This window comes from Carcharodon carcharias, chromosome 37 (genome assembly GCF_017639515.1).
Source record: "Carcharodon carcharias isolate sCarCar2 chromosome 37, sCarCar2.pri, whole genome shotgun sequence".
NCBI lineage: Eukaryota > Metazoa > Chordata > Chondrichthyes > Lamniformes > Lamnidae > Carcharodon > Carcharodon carcharias.
Genome location: NC_054503.1, coordinates 5,871,117 through 5,887,496, shown reverse-complemented (window position 1 = coordinate 5,887,496; position 16,380 = coordinate 5,871,117). Strand labels below are relative to the sequence as shown.

Sequence of the window (16,380 nt, the reverse complement as noted above, 5' to 3'; positions counted from 1 at the left end):
CAGGTACAGCACGGGGTTAGATACAGAGTAAAGCACCCTCTACACTGTCCCCATCAAACACTCCCAGGACAGGTACAGCACGGGGTTAGATACAAAGGAAATTTCCCTCTACACTTTCCCCATCAAACACTCCCAGGACGGGTACAGCACGTGTTTAGATAGAGAGTAAAGCTGCCCCTACACTGTCCCAGTTCACATCCATGCCAACATATCCTTTAACCTGTTTGGACCTCACCTCCTGTTCCCAGGACCTTTAGAAGCTCGAAGTTCCCGATTCCCACTTTCTCTGTGTGTCCCGTTAGGTTTGCTGTAAAAGGGAGAAGAGATCCAAAGATTGAGAGTCAGTCAGGCCTAGACACCATCACACACACACACTCTTAAACACACACACACCATCAAACACACTCACATATTCTCAAACACACACACACTCACACACATACAAACACTCAAACACGTACTCTCACACTCTCAAACACATGCATGCTCAAACATACTGACTCTCAAACATACACACTGACACATACTCAAACACACACACTCACTGTCAAACACACATACTCTCAAACAGACACACACTCACACACTCAAACACACACTCTCTAACACACACACACTCACACTGTCAAACACACACACTCACATACACATTCAAACACTCACTCTCAAACACACACACTCTCAAACACACACACACTCACACTGTCAAACACACACTCTCAAACATATACACTCTCAGACACACACACTCACACTGTCAAACACCCACACTCAAACACACACACACTCACACACATATTCAAACACTCACACACTCAAACACACACTGTCAAACACACACACACTCACACTGTCAAACACACACACTCACACACATTCAAACACTCACACTCTCAAACACACACACTCTCAAACACACACACACTCACACACTCAAACACACACTCTCTAACACACACACACTCACACTGTCAAACACACACACTCACATACACATTCAAACACTCACTCTCAAACACACACACTCTCAAACACACACACACTCACACTGTCAAACACACACTCTCAAACATATACACTCTCAGACACACACACTCACACTGTCAAACACCCACACTCAAACACACACACACTCACACACATATTCAAACACTCACATACTCAAACACACACTGTCAAACACACACACACTCACACTGTCAAACACACACACTCACACACACATTCAAACACTCACTCTCAAACACACACACTCTCAAACACACACACACTCACACTGTCAAACACACATACTCTCAAACACACACACACTCACACTGTCAAACACACACACTCTCAAACACACACTCTCAGACACACACACTCACACTGTCAAACACCCACACTCAAACACACACATACTCACACACATATTCAAACACTCACACACTCAAACACACACTCTCAAACACACACACACTCACACTGTCAAACACACACACTCACACACACATTCAAACACTCACACATTCAAACACTCACACTTTCAAACACACACACTCTCAAACACACACACACTCACACTGTCAAACACACACACACACACACATTCAAACACTCACACTCTCAAACATATACACTCTCAGACACACACACTCACACTGTCAAACACACACACTCAAACACACACACACTCACACACATAAACACTCGCACACTCAAACACACACTCTCAAACACACACACACTCACACTGTCAAACACACACGCTCAAACACACGCTTTCTCAAACACACACACACTCACACTGTCAAACACACATGCTCAAGCACACACTCACACTCTCAAACACACACACACATACAAACACTCAAACACATACTCTCATACTCTCAAACACATGCATGCTCAAACATACTCACTCTCCGACATACACACTGACACATACTCAAACACACACACTCACACTGTCAAACACACACACACTCAAACACACACATACACACACACATTCAAACACTCGCACACTCAAACACACACACTCTCAAACACACACACTCACACTGTCAAACACACACGCTTAAACACAACACTCTCAAACACACACACTCACACTGTCAAACACACACACTGTCAAACACACACACACTCACACTGTCAAACACACACACTCAAACACACACATACACACACAATCAAACACTCGCACACTCAAACACACACACTCACACTGTCAAACACACATGCTCAAACACAACACTCTCAAACACACACACACTCACACTGTCAAACACACACGCTCAAACACACACTCTCAAACATGCACACACACACAAACACACACTCAGTCACACACACTCTCAAACACTCAAACTCTCAAACACACACTCACACATGCTGAAACATACACACACACATGCAAACACATATACACAGAAACACATATGCATATACACATAGACATACACACACAAACTCTCTCACATTCACACACACATATACACTCAGACACACTGATGTGCTCACACACACCTACACACTGACACACACACACATACACACACACACACACTCTCAAACACACACACACACTGACAGACACACATGTGGACTGCGGCGCTTCAGGAAGGAAGCTCCCCACCATCTTCTCAAGGGGCAATAAATGCTGGCCCAGCCAGCGAAGCCCCACATCCCATCAATAAAAAAAAAGAAATTCACTCCCGGGTATCTATTATTCTATATAGAAATCCCCCGAACCCCTCGATTTGATTCCAGTCTGTAACTCACTCCCGGGTGCCTGTTGGGTGTGTTAGGGGACTAGAGGAATGGGATCTGATGGGAGAGTTAGGATAGTGCGAGGAAAGGTATCGAATAAACAATTTACTGCTCTGCTATTATTTTGCGAAAGTATTTCTCCCTCTGGTTAGGTGCAGCGTTACGTCTCCGGGGCCTTTAAATACTGTTTGAAGCACCTTTGAAACCACTCAAGTATAATTGTCTTCATGTTTTACATGCCTGTGCTGCCCTGAGGGAGTTGTCAGTAATAATCTGTATTTACATTAGCAAAGAGGCCTTGTTGTTTTTAAATTGGACTTTCTTGCCTGGCAGGGTATCCCGGGAGTCTTCCAGATGTGATGCTCTCCAGGAAACCGCTGAGGCCAGTGAAGAAAATCATAGCAGTGGTAAGAGATAATGCCCTAGGGTCCATGCCTAACTGCCTGATCTCTGGACTGAGCCTCATCTCCCACACCGAGCCTCATCTCCCACACCGAGCCTCACCTCCCGGACTGAGCCTCACCTCCCACACTGAGCCTCAACTCCCACACCGAGCCTCACCTCCCGGACTGAGCCTCACCTCCTGCACCGAGCCTCACCTCCCACACCGAGCCTCACCTCCCGGACTGAGCCTCACCTCCTGCACCGAGCCTCACCTCCCACACCGAGCCTCACCTCCCACATCAGGCCTCACCTCCCACACCAGGCCTCACCTCACGCACCAGGCCTCACCTCCCACACCAGGCCTCACCTCACGCACCAGGCCTCACCTCCCACACCAGGCCTCACCTCACGCACCAAGCCTCACCTCCCACATCAGGCCTCACCTCCTGCACCAGGCCTCACCTCCAGCAGCGAGCCTCACCTCACACACTGAGCCTCACCTCCCACACCAGGCCTCACCTCACGCACCAGGCCTCACCTCCCACACCAGGCCTCACCTCACGCACCAGGCCTCACCTCCCACACCAGGCCTCACCTCACGCACCAGGCCTCACCTCCCACACCAGGCCTCACCTCAAGCACCAAGCCTCACCTCCCACATCAGGCCTCACCTCCTGCACCAGGCCTCACCTCCAGCAGCGAGCCTCACCTCACACACTGAGCCTCACCTCCCACACCAGGCCTCACCTCACGCACCAGGCCTCACCTCCCACACCAGGCCTCACCTCACGCACCAGGCCTCACCTCCCACACCAGGCCTCACCTCACGCACCAGGCCTCACCTCCCACACCAGGCCTCACCTCACACACCAAGCCTCACCTCCCACACCGAGCCTCACCTCCCACATCAGGCCTCACCTCTTGCACCAGGCCTCACCTCCAGCAGCGAGCCTCACCTCACACACTGAGCCTCACCTCCCACACCAGGCCTCACCTCACGCACCAGGCCTCACCTCCCACACCAGGCCTCACCTCACGCACCAGGCCTCACCTCCCACACCAGGCCTCACCTCACGCACCAAGCCTCACCTCCCACACCAGGCCTCACCTCACGCACCAGGCCTCACCTCCAGCAGCGAGCCTCACCTCACACACTGAGCCTCACCTCCCACACCAGGCCTCACCTCACGCACCAGGCCTCACCTCCCACACCAGGCCTCACCTCACGCACCAGGCCTCACCTCCCACACCAGGCCTCACCTCACGCACCAAGCCTCACCTCCCACACCAGGCCTCACCTCACGCACCAGGCCTCACCTCCCACACCAGGCCTCACCTCCCACATCAGGCCTCACCTCCTGCACCAAGCCTCACCTCCCATACCAGGCCTCACCTCACGCACCAGGCCTCACCTCCTGCACCAGGCCTCACCTCCAGCACCAAGCCTCACCTCCCATACCAGGCCTCACCTCACGCACCAGGCCTCACCTCCTGCACCAAGCCTCACCTCCCATACCAGGCCTCACCTCCCACACCAGGCCTCACCTCACGCACCAGGCCTCACCTCCCACACCAGGCCTCACCTCACGCACCAGGCCTCACCTCTTGCACCAGGCCTCACCTCCAGCAGCGAGCCTCACCTCACACACTGAGCCTCACCTCCCACACCAGGCCTCACCTCACGCACCAGGCCTCACCTCACGCACCAGGCCTCACCTCTTGCACCAGGCCTCACCTCCAGCAGCGAGCCTCACCTCACACACTGAGCCTCACCTCCCACACCAGGCCTCACCTCCCACACCAGGCCTCACCTCCCACATCAGGCCTCACCTCTTGCACCAGGCCTCACCTCCAGCAGCGAGCCTCACCTCACACACTGAGCCTCACCTCCCACACCAGGCCTCACCTCACGCACCAGGCCTCACCTCCCACACCAGGCCTCACCTCACGCACCAGGCCTCACCTCCCACACCAGGCCTCACCTCACGCACCAGGCCTCACCTCCCACACCAGGCCTCACCTCACGTACCAAGACTCACCTCCCACATCAGGCCTCACCTCCTGCACCAGGCCTCACCTCCAGCAGCGAGCCTCACCTCACACACTGAGCCTCACCTCCCACACCAGGCCTCACCTCACGCACCAGGCCTCACCTCCCACACCAGGCCTCACCTCACGCACCAGGCCTCACCTCCCACACCAGGCCTCACCTCACGCACCAGGCCTCACCTCCCACACCAGGCCTCACCTCAAGCACCAAGCCTCACCTCCCACATCAGGCCTCACCTCCTGCACCAGGCCTCACCTCCAGCAGCGAGCCTCACCTCACACACTGAGCCTCACCTCCCACACCAGGCCTCACCTCACGCACCAGGCCTCACCTCCCACACCAGGCCTCACCTCACGCACCAGGCCTCACCTCCCACACCAGGCCTCACCTCACGCACCAGGCCTCACCTCCCACACCAGGCCTCACCTCACACACCAGGCCTCACCTCCTGCACCAGGCCTCACCTCCCGCACCAAGCCTCACCTCCCACACCGAGCCTCACCTCCCACATCAGGCCTCACCTCTTGCACCAGGCCTCACCTCCAGCAGCGAGCCTCACCTCACACACTGAGCCTCACCTCCCACACCAGGCCTCACCTCACGCACCAGGCCTCACCTCCCACACCAGGCCTCACCTCACGCACCAGGCCTCACCTCCCACACCAGGCCTCACCTCACGCACCAAGCCTCACCTCCCACACCAGGCCTCACCTCACGCACCAGGCCTCACCTCCCACACCAGGCCTCACCTCCCACATCAGGCCTCACCTCCTGCACCAAGCCTCACCTCCCATACCAGGCCTCACCTCACGCACCAGGCCTCACCTCCTGCACCAGGCCTCACCTCCAGCACCAAGCCTCACCTCCCATACCAGGCCTCACCTCACGCACCAGGCCTCACCTCCTGCACCAGGCCTCACCTCCCACACCGAGCCTCACCTCCCAGACCGAGCCTCACCTCCTGCACCGAGCCTCACCTCCCTGATTGAGCCTCACCTCCCGCACCGGGCCTCCCCTTCCGGACCAGGCCTCACCTGCTGCACCAGGCCTCACCACCAGGGCTATTCCCCCTCCCCTACATCTGCAGGCCCCCGCTCAGGACCAGGCTTCACCTCTGATAGCAGGCTAACCACCAGACACAGGCCTAGAATCTGCGGTGAGAGGGTTGCAGAAAGCTATCAAGGGGTGGGGGAGGAGAGAGAACGAATAGCGGACAGAGAGAGGGAGGGATGGTGGAGAGAGAGAGGGATGGTGGAGAGACTGAACATGTGAGGGCCTGAGAGGGAGCATGAGGGAGAGAGAGAAGGGTGATAGAGAGAGGGAACACGTGAGGGATGGTGGAGAGAGAGAGAGAGAGAGAGAGAGAGAGAGAGAGAGAGGATGGGCTGATGAATCTGTGCACTCTCTGCCCTGAATGCTGCAGGAATTTCCATTCAACCTTTTCTCACTTCATGTCAGGGTGTGTTGACAATTGGTCTCAGCACCCCTGGGATCAGCAGGGTATAGGTAGACCGGGGGATTGGGAGTGGGAGCGGACTGGCGGGGGGGAGGTGTCTCGTGGCCAGATTTGTGCCCACCACCCAGCACCGGACAAACGCCCAGTGGGCGAGGCGGCTTCAGCAGCGATGCCCTCCACAGCCAATCAGCCGAGTTCTAAATGTTTTTTTTTAAAAAAAGCTGGATTTTAGACAGACGTTGACATCGGGCCTGGGCGTGATCCCGGGGAATCTCCAGTACTTCCTGTGTCTCTCCTAAAGTTGGGGGGGTGGTGGGGGGGGGAGGTGGGTTAGTCCGAGTCTGCAAAGGACCAGCCCAGGCCCGTGGCTGCAGAGGCTGCACAAGTTCCCTTTGTTGCTCAACTCCTGACCCACCCAGATCCTCCCAAAGGCAGCATGACTCACACACAGCTCACCTGGATCCACCCAGAGGATAGAAAGCCCCATCCGGTGTGGAAACCGGCAAGTGCTTGGGGCAGGGATAAAAGAGAGACAGAGACAGACAGAGATCAAGGGCACACCGAGGGGAACCGGCACTCGCGGCCTGAGGGAGTGCTGCACTGTCAGAGGTGAAATGTTAAACCCCAGCCCACCGCCCTTTTGTTTGTGGGATGCAGGCGTCAGTGGCTAGGCCAGCATTTATTACCCATCCCTAATTCAGGGGGCATTTTTAAGAGTCAACCCCATCGCTGTGGGGTCTGGAGTCACATGTAGGCCCAGACCAGGTAAGGACAGCAGATTTCCCTCCCTAAAGGGGACATTACGTCACCAGATAAGTTTTTTTTACAACAACATTTTCATGGACTTTTAATTCCTGACATTTTTCCCCTTTAATTGAATTCAAATTCCTGCTATGGGGGGATTCGAACCCGGGTCACCGGAGCTTTGCCCTGGATTACTCGCCCAGTGATGATACAGCTGTGCCGCTGCCCTCACTAGAGAACGTGAAGTTTCCCATGGCTCCCCGCCCCACCCCCCCCCATCTCAGTGAGGTGCTGGGCCAGCCCTGGTCGATATTCATCCCTCAGTCAATGCCCCCAAACAGGTGAGATGGAGATGAGTGCTTTTTTTTGGTTGTGTGTGTGGGATCTTGCTGTGCACAAACTAGCCGCCGCTACTTTGCAACAGCGACAACCACAGCAAGCTGCTTTGGAGCTGGTGCAGTAACGTTGTCAAAGATCTACAACCGTAGGACTGTTACAGCACAGAGGGAGGCCATTCAGCCCATCACATCCATTGCCAGCTCTCTGTAAGAATAACTCACATAATCCCAGCCCTCCCCGCCTTCTCCCCGTAACCCTGCACATTCTTCCTTTCCAGATAATAACCCCATTCCCTCATGAAAGCCTCGAATGAACCTGCCTCCACCCACACTGTCAGGCAGCGCATTCCAGATCCCAACCACTCGCTGTGTGAAAAGGTTTCTTCCCTTGTCGCTATTGCCTCTTTTACCAACGACTTTAAATCTCGTGCCCCCCCCCTCCCCCCTCTCGTTCTCGCTCCTTTCGCAAGCGGGAACAGTCTCCCCGCTAATCGACTCTGTCCCGGCCCCTCCCGGTTTTGGACACCTCTTATCAAATCCCCCTCTCATCCTTCTCTCCTCCAAGCAAAACAGCCCCAGCTTCTCCAATCTAAATTCATAACTGAAGCCCCTCATCCCTGGAACCATAAGACCATAAGACATAGGAGCAGAAATTAGGCCATTTGGCCCATCGAGTCTGCTCCGCCATTCAATCATGGCTGATAAGTTTCTCAACCCCATTCTCCCGCTTTCTCCCCGTAACCTTTGATCCCCTTACCAATCAAGAACCTATCTATCTCGGTCTTAAATACACTAAATGACCTGGCCTCCACAGCCTTCTGTGGCAATGAATTTCATAGATTCACCACTCTCTGGCTAAAGAAGTTTCTCCTCATCTCTGTTCTAAAAGGTCTTCCCTTTACTCTGAGGCTGTGCCCTCGGGTCCTAGTCCCTCCTACTAATGGAAACATCTTCCCCACGTCCACTCTATCCAGGCCTTTTAGTATTCTGTAAGTTTCAATCAGATCCCCCCCTCATCCTTCTAAACTCCATCGAGTATAAATATACCATTCCCCTGAATCTTTACCGCACTCTCTCCAGTGCCTTTACATCCTTCCTAAAGTGTGGCATCCAGAACTGGACACAATACTCCAACTGAGGCCGAACTAGTGACTGATACAATCTCAACACAACCTCCTTGCTCTGGTACTCTCTGCCCCTATTAATAAAGCCCAGGATACTGTAGATTTTATTAACCGCTCTCTCAACCTGTCCTGCCACCTCCCATGGATTATACACATAAATACTCCTCTGCTCCTGCACCCCCCCTTTCCGAGTTTATGTTGTATTGTCTCTCCACGTTCTCCCTGCCAAAATGCATCACTTCTCGCTTCTTTGGGTTAACTTTCACCTGCCGCTTGTCCACAATTCCTGCAACCCCGTTTTTTGTCCCTTTGAAGCTCTTTCAGCCGAGGTTTGGAATTGCCACCTCGCTTCCTGTCTGCTGGAGGGCAGGCACCCTCTTGGGGAGGCAGAGTGCCACTGGTGGGGGGCAGGGGAGGTGGAGAAGTGACTCATCATGCTGCCCACTGCTGGCCGGCGCCTGAACTGCGCCGGTGGACTTGACTGAGGAGTGAGCAGCACCATCCCCCCTCCCCCCCTGCCCCTGGCACAACACCCACCCCCCCCGCCCCCCCAAAGGGTAGATCAGTTTTCGCAGGCACTGCGCCAACCTCAACGGAAGTGGCTTTGCCCACACCTCGGTGCCCTCAGTCACGGCAGGACTGCATTCCTCTAGCGCCTCTCCCCACCTCAGGACCCCCCCCCCCCCCAAACCACCTCACAGTCAATGGAGCGCTCGCTGGAGTTTGCTTCCCTGCTGTAACGTAGGAAACGGGGCAGCCAATTTGCGCACAGCAAGATCCCACAATTTATACACATAAATACTCCTCTGCTCCTGCACCCCCCTTTTCGAGTTTATGTTATATTGTCTCTCCATGTTCTCCCTACCAAAATGCATCACTTCTCGCGATGTGATAGTGACCCGGATCGTCTGTTCTTAGTGGTGTTGGTTGAGGGATAAATATCGGCCCCAGGACACCGGGGAGAACTCCCCCCTGCTCTTCTTCCAAAAGTGGCCGTGGGATCTTTTACCCCCACCCGAGAGGGCAGACGGGGACTTAGGTTTAACATCTCATCTTGAAAGACAGCACCTCTGACAGAGCAGCACTCCCTCAGCACCATTAATTATATAATTTTTTTGTATCTGAATGTATGCAGATGGCAGGCATTGCTGAAGCACTCACTCGAGCCTGTATAACTAGGAGCAGACTGATCATTGGGTTAGGGGGTGAACTGGCACTGAGGGGTGTCAGCCTGGATTATAAACTCAAATCTCTGGAGTGGGCCCCTGACTATCTGACCCAGAGGCAAGAGGGAGAGATACTCACTCATTCCACAGGCACACCAAACTAGAACAGGCAAGAAACCCTTTCAGGGCCAGAGCCTTATTCCTGAGCACTCACCGCTGGGTAAGTGTCTTGGCTCACCCCACACAGCTCCTCCTCACTGGTGCCTCCTCCCTAACAGCACGGTGGGTGTACCTACTCCCCAGGGGCTGCAGCAGTCCAAGAAGGAGGCCCAACCCCCACCTTCTCAAGGGGCAATTAGGGATGGGCAATAAATGCTGGGCCCAGCCAGCAGCACCCACATCCCCAGAATGAACCTTTAAAAAGTCTGACACACCCCGAGCCAGGTGCCGAGGGAGTGCTGCACTGCCATAGGTGCTGTTTGCCATTTTAACCTCCTCAGGTGGATGTAAAAGATCCCACAGCCACTAATAAGAGCCCCCTCTTAGTGTCCGGGGGCCATGTATGTCCCCTTATACCAATCTTGCTTGAAAACAGATGATCGGGGAGGTGGGTGGGAGGTGATGCCAGTCAGCATCACACTGTGCTGCGTGCGGGATCTTGCTGTGCACAAATGGGGCCGCTGTGTTTCCTGCATCACTCCCCGGGAGGGTGGGGGGGGGTGGGGTGGTCACCGCACTTCAAAAAAATCTCCTCCATCGGTTGCTGGGGAGGAGAGAGGCACTATGGAAATGAAAGCCCTGTCTTTTTTGTTGTCCAGTCACACAAATAGCAGTCAGTTCCTCCTCTTGCGTGTCTGGTGGTTCCTGAGAATGGGTGAGTTTGGATAGTTGGGAAATCCCATCTCCAGGGGAGGGAAGCTGCCCGATCCGTGCATCTTCCCATACAGCCCTGCACTCCGCAGTCAGGTGTTAAAATGGGACCTTGCCTACTTCCCACCTCTCCAGGGACTTTAAAGCCAAAATGGTGAGATTTGGGGCGCTATTAACCCAAAGCCCCGATTGGCCCCTGCTTCCAGCCGGCACCGGCCAATCAGGCGCAGAGAGTCCCCTCTCAGTTCGCCAGGCTACTCAGCGATCTTCACCCCCTCCCCCCACCCCCTGGCAAAACCACCCGACCGACCCTGCCCACCACGGCAATTCCTACCACAGTCGAGGTGCCCAATCTGGGGCCCACGTAGGAAAATGCCCGCTGGATCAGGATGTACCCATGCCTCACCAAGGACATCCTGCTCACCAACCCCCCCTGCCCACACTCCAAGCATCAGAAGGAGGAAAACATTGAGCCAAAAATAAACTGTGTCGATGTGGAACCCACTTGTGGGGTTTCTTTTACAATGTGAATAAAAATTCCACAAAATATCAGGCTCACCATTTTTCAGTTCATGTTTCACAGTGCAGCTCTCCTCCTCTGTGCTGTCGTCCATGGCTTCAGTTTGAATTTGGTTTTGTTCTATTTTGTAAAGAAAACCTGTTCCAAAATATATTTCCAGGGTTAAATATCTGCAATCTCAGCCTTTGAGTGGTAGATACATTGCAATGGAGACAGAATTCTCTGAAAACATGCCAAAGAAGAAGGGTGGGGGAAGAGGTGGGGGCGGGTGTGGGGGAGGCGGGCACGGCTTGGCAGATCACTTGTCAATTTCAAGCTCCAAGGTTGGGGGATTTCTGGTCAATTTCAGGGGACAATCCTGTCAATTTCGAGTGATGCAGATTCCTGCTGAAGATACAATGTTACAGAATCCCCCTTATCGATTTCGGATACAATGTTACAGAATTCCCCTTATCGATTTCGGATACAATGTTACAGAATCCCCCTTGTCGATTTCAGATACAATGTTACAAAATCCCCCTTGTCGATTTCGGATACAACGTTACAGAATCCCCCTTGTCGATTTCGGATACAATGTTACAGAATTCCCCCTTGTCGATTTCGGATACAATGTTGCAAAATCTTCTTGTCGATTTCGGATACAATGTTGCAGGTTTCGCCTGTCAATGTCAGATACAATGTTGCAGATTCTATACTCAGCTTCATTCGTTTCCAACTTGGACACGGGGTTGGGAGAGATTGCGGGGGGTGGGGGGGGGGAGGGGGTTGTGGGAGGGTGAGTTTTGGAAAAAAAAAATGTCCCCAAAACAGACAAATAAACTTGTAGGAGGGCGTCTAGTCGTCACTTCACCAACCGCTGGGAACCCCCTGCGAGTTCTGGGCCACTCACTTTTTCAATCTAGTTGCTTTCCGGGCACACATTTGATGGGGGGTTTATCCGATCTATTCCTGCAGTAGCTACCCAGTGTTTGCTTTCCCACTGTGTGGCTCCAATCCGGAGTTTGGTTGCTTCCCTCTCTCGATTTCTCCCTTTTCTGGCGGCTCTCCACTGGATTCTTCCGGGAAATGTCCAGAGTTTCAGATTACAGAGAGAGAGAAAAATGCGAAACAGAAATTGTAACGCATACCAGCAGCTCTACGGAAGCCGCAAGAGCTCAGCTCACACTTTGCAAAGCCTCTGGATTAATAATTCTTTACATTACACAACCCTGGGCTGGGTTCCCCTGTTCTGTAAAAGGCTGGAGAGGGAGAATGGGCTGCATTGTTGCAACATGAGGCCCAAACTTAGGCACTGGTGAGGGGGGGGGGGGGGGGGGGGGGGGGGGGTGTAGGGGGGAGAAGCCATTCAGCCCCTCTAGCCTGCCTCTCCCATCCGAATCTGAACAATGTGTTCTGCAGCTCAATCCCTTGTATCACCCTCAGCCACTGCCATGTCCACCTCAGTCCTGACACTCTCCACTCACGTCCCCGTGTCCAAAGGCTCATGGAGGGAGCTTGTATCAGATTGAGTTACCCAAATGTCCACAGCAACCCCATGTTCCAGTTCTCACCAAGTCCCGTTCAACCCTCATGCCCTCCCTCTCTGTTCGCTACCTCCCCAAAAAGCAACTATTTTAAACTTTTCGTCCTCATCCCTATCTCTGTTACCTCCTCCAGCCCCTACACCCCTCCCTATCTCTGTAACCTCCTCCAGCCCCTACAACCCTCCCTATCTCTGTAACCTCCTCCAGCCCCTACAACCCTCCCTATCTCTGTTACCTCCTCCAGCCCCTACAACCCTCCCTATCTCTGTTACCTCCTCCAGCCCCTACACCCCTCCCTATCTCTGTAACCTCCTCCAGCCCCTACAACCCTCCCTATCTCTGTCACCTCCTCCAGCCCCTACAACCCTCCCTATCTCTGTAACCTCCTCCAGCCCCTACAACCCTCCCTATCTCTGTCACCTCCTCCAGCCCCTACAACCCTCCCTATCTCTGTAACCTCCTCCAGCCCCTACAACCCTCCCTATCTCTGTCACCTCCTCCAGCCCCTACAACCCTCCCTATCTCTGTAACCTCCTCCAGCCCCTACACCCCTCCCTATCTCTGTAACCTCCTCCAGCCCCTACAACCCTCCCTATCTCTGTAACCTCCTCCAGCCCCTACAACCCTCCCTATCTCTGTCACCTCCTCCAGCACCTACACCCCTCCCTATCTCTGTAACTTCCTCAAGATCCTACACCCCTCCCTATCTCTGTAACCTCCTCAAGCCCCTACACCCCTCCCTATCTCTGTAACCTCCTCCAGCCCCTACACCCCTCCCTATCTCTGTAACCTCCTCCAGCCCCTACACCCCTCCCTATCTCTGTAACCTGCTCCAGCCCCTATAACCCTCACTATCTCTGTAACTTCCTCCAGCCCCTACACCCCTCCCTATCTCTGTAACCTCCTCCAGCCCCTATAACACTCACTATCTCTGTAACCTCCTCCAGCCCCTACACCCCTCCCTATCTCTGTAACCTCCTCCAGCCCCTACACCCCCTCCCTATCTCTGTAATCTCCTCCAGCCCCTACAACCCTCCCTATCTCTGTAACCTCCTCCAATCCCTACACCCCTCCCTATCTCTGTAACCTCCTCCAGCCCCTATAACACTCAATATCTCTGTAACCTCCTCCAGCCCCTACACCCCTCCCTATCTCTGTAACCTCCTCCAGCCCCTACACCCCCTCTCTATCTCTATAACCTGCTCCAGCCCCTACACCCCCTCCCTATCTCTGTAACCTCCTCCAATCTCTACACCCCTCCCTATCTCTGTAACCTCCTCCAATCCCTACACCCCTCCCTATCTCTGTAACCTCCTCCAGCCCCTACAGCCCTCCCTATCTCTGTAAACTCCTCCAGCTCCTACACCCCTCCCTATCTCTGTCACCTCCTCCAGCCTTACAACCCTCCCTATCTCTGTAACCTCCTCCAGCCCCTACAACCCTCCGAGATCTCTCCACTCCTCCAATTCCAGCCTCTTGACCATCCCCCGATTCCCCATCGCTCCACCATTGGCGGCTGTGCCTTCAGCTGCCTGGGGGCCCTAAGCGCTGGAATTCCTTCCATAAACCTGTCTGCCTCTGACCTCTCTCTCTCCTTTCAGACACTCCTTAAAACCCACCTCTTTGATTGAGCATTTGTCCCTGATATCTCCTTAGGTGGCTGGGGTCAAATTAAGTTTGCTAATCATCTCTGTAAACTGACTTGGGATGTTTTACCATATTCAAGGTGCTATATAAATGTAAGTAGTTGTTGTTGTATAGCCACTACAGAAATGCACATTGTGACCTTGATTAAGGCTATCCTTGTTTTTAGATGGGGAATCCCAGATGGCTTGATGGGCCCAGGTCACACAGGTGGCAGTCACCGTGTGCACAGCATATCCCACATAATAGGGCCTCCCATCAGGACATTGAGCTCTTTACATCACTGTGGAAAGCATCGCAATGGAGCTGTTAGATTGGCTCTCACACTCACATCCTCACACACACACACACACACACACACACACTCACACACACTCACACACCCATCCTCACTCACACACACTCACACACACTCACACACCCATCCTCACTCACACAGATACACAGGCTCACACACTCACACACACACACACACACACACACTCACACACCCATCCTCACTCACACAGATACACAGGCTCACACACTCACACACAGACACGCACACTCACACACACAGACTCAAACTCACACTCACAAACTCACGCACACACACACTCACTCAAACTCACACACACTTTCACACACACGCACAAACACACACACACACTCACACACACACTCATACACATGCATACACTCACACGCATACTCTCACACACACACAAACTCACACTCACAAACTCATGCATACACACTCACTCAAACTCTCACACACACTCAAACTCACACACACACACTTAAACTCACACACTTACTCAAACTCACATACACATTCACTCAAACTCACGCACACTTTCACACACACACACAAACACACAGACACACAGACTCATGCACACACACACTCACTCACACACACACACACACACACACTCAAACTCACACACTCACTCAAACTCACACACGCATGCACACACACACCCTTACACACACACACACACTCATGCACACGCAAACACACACCCAGACACAGGCAAACACACAATCACAGACACACACGCACAGACACACACACACACACACAGATGCACAGACACACATACACTCACACACATTCACACACACACACAAACACACAATCACACAGACATACACACACATACACACACAAACACACAATCACACAGACACACACACACACACACACACACACACACACACACATGCACAGACTTGCACTCACTCACACACACACACACAAAGTCTGGCTTATACATGACTCCAGCCCCTCTGCCCACTTGGTTTGTATCTTAACTGCCCCCATCCCTCTGAAGCGCCCTCAGCTCCGGGCAGTCGATGCCCAGCCTTGTCAGTGATGCACAATTCTCTGAGTACTTGCTTGGGAGGCAGTTCAGAGAAGGTTCACTTGGCTGATTCCTGAGATGAGGGGGTTTGTCTTATGAGGAGAGGTTGAGCAGGTTGGGCCCTGTACCCAATGGAGTTTAGAAGAATGAGAGGCGATCTTATTGAAACATGTAAGATCCTGAAGGGGGGAGGGGCTCGACAGGATGGATGCTGGGAGCATGTTTCCCCCTCGTGGGAGAATCTAGAACGAGGGGGGCACAGCTTCAGACTAGGGGGTCTCCCATGTGGATGGCGATGAGGAGAAATTTCTTCTCTTGGATGTTGGTGAGTCAGTGGAATTCTCTTCCCCAGAGAGCAGTGGAGGCTGGGCCATTGAAGAGATTCAAGGCTGAGTTAGATTTTTGATCGACATGGGAGTCGAGGGTTATTTGGTTGGGAGGGGAGGGCGGACAGGAGAGTG

General features: G+C 53.4%; 1 long non-coding RNA gene across 1 annotated transcript; it reads right to left on the bottom strand.

Moving 5' to 3' along the window:
* Window positions 1-216: 216 nt before the first annotated feature.
* LOC121273020 lies at window positions 217-12,515 on the bottom strand. Its single transcript, XR_005941940.1, has 3 exons — window positions 12,296-12,515; window positions 11,446-11,544; window positions 217-307 (listed from the first exon to the last, which is right to left on the bottom strand). It is a non-coding gene; the product is annotated as an uncharacterized LOC121273020 (long non-coding RNA).
* Between the last annotated feature and the right edge of the window lie 3,865 nt (window positions 12,516-16,380).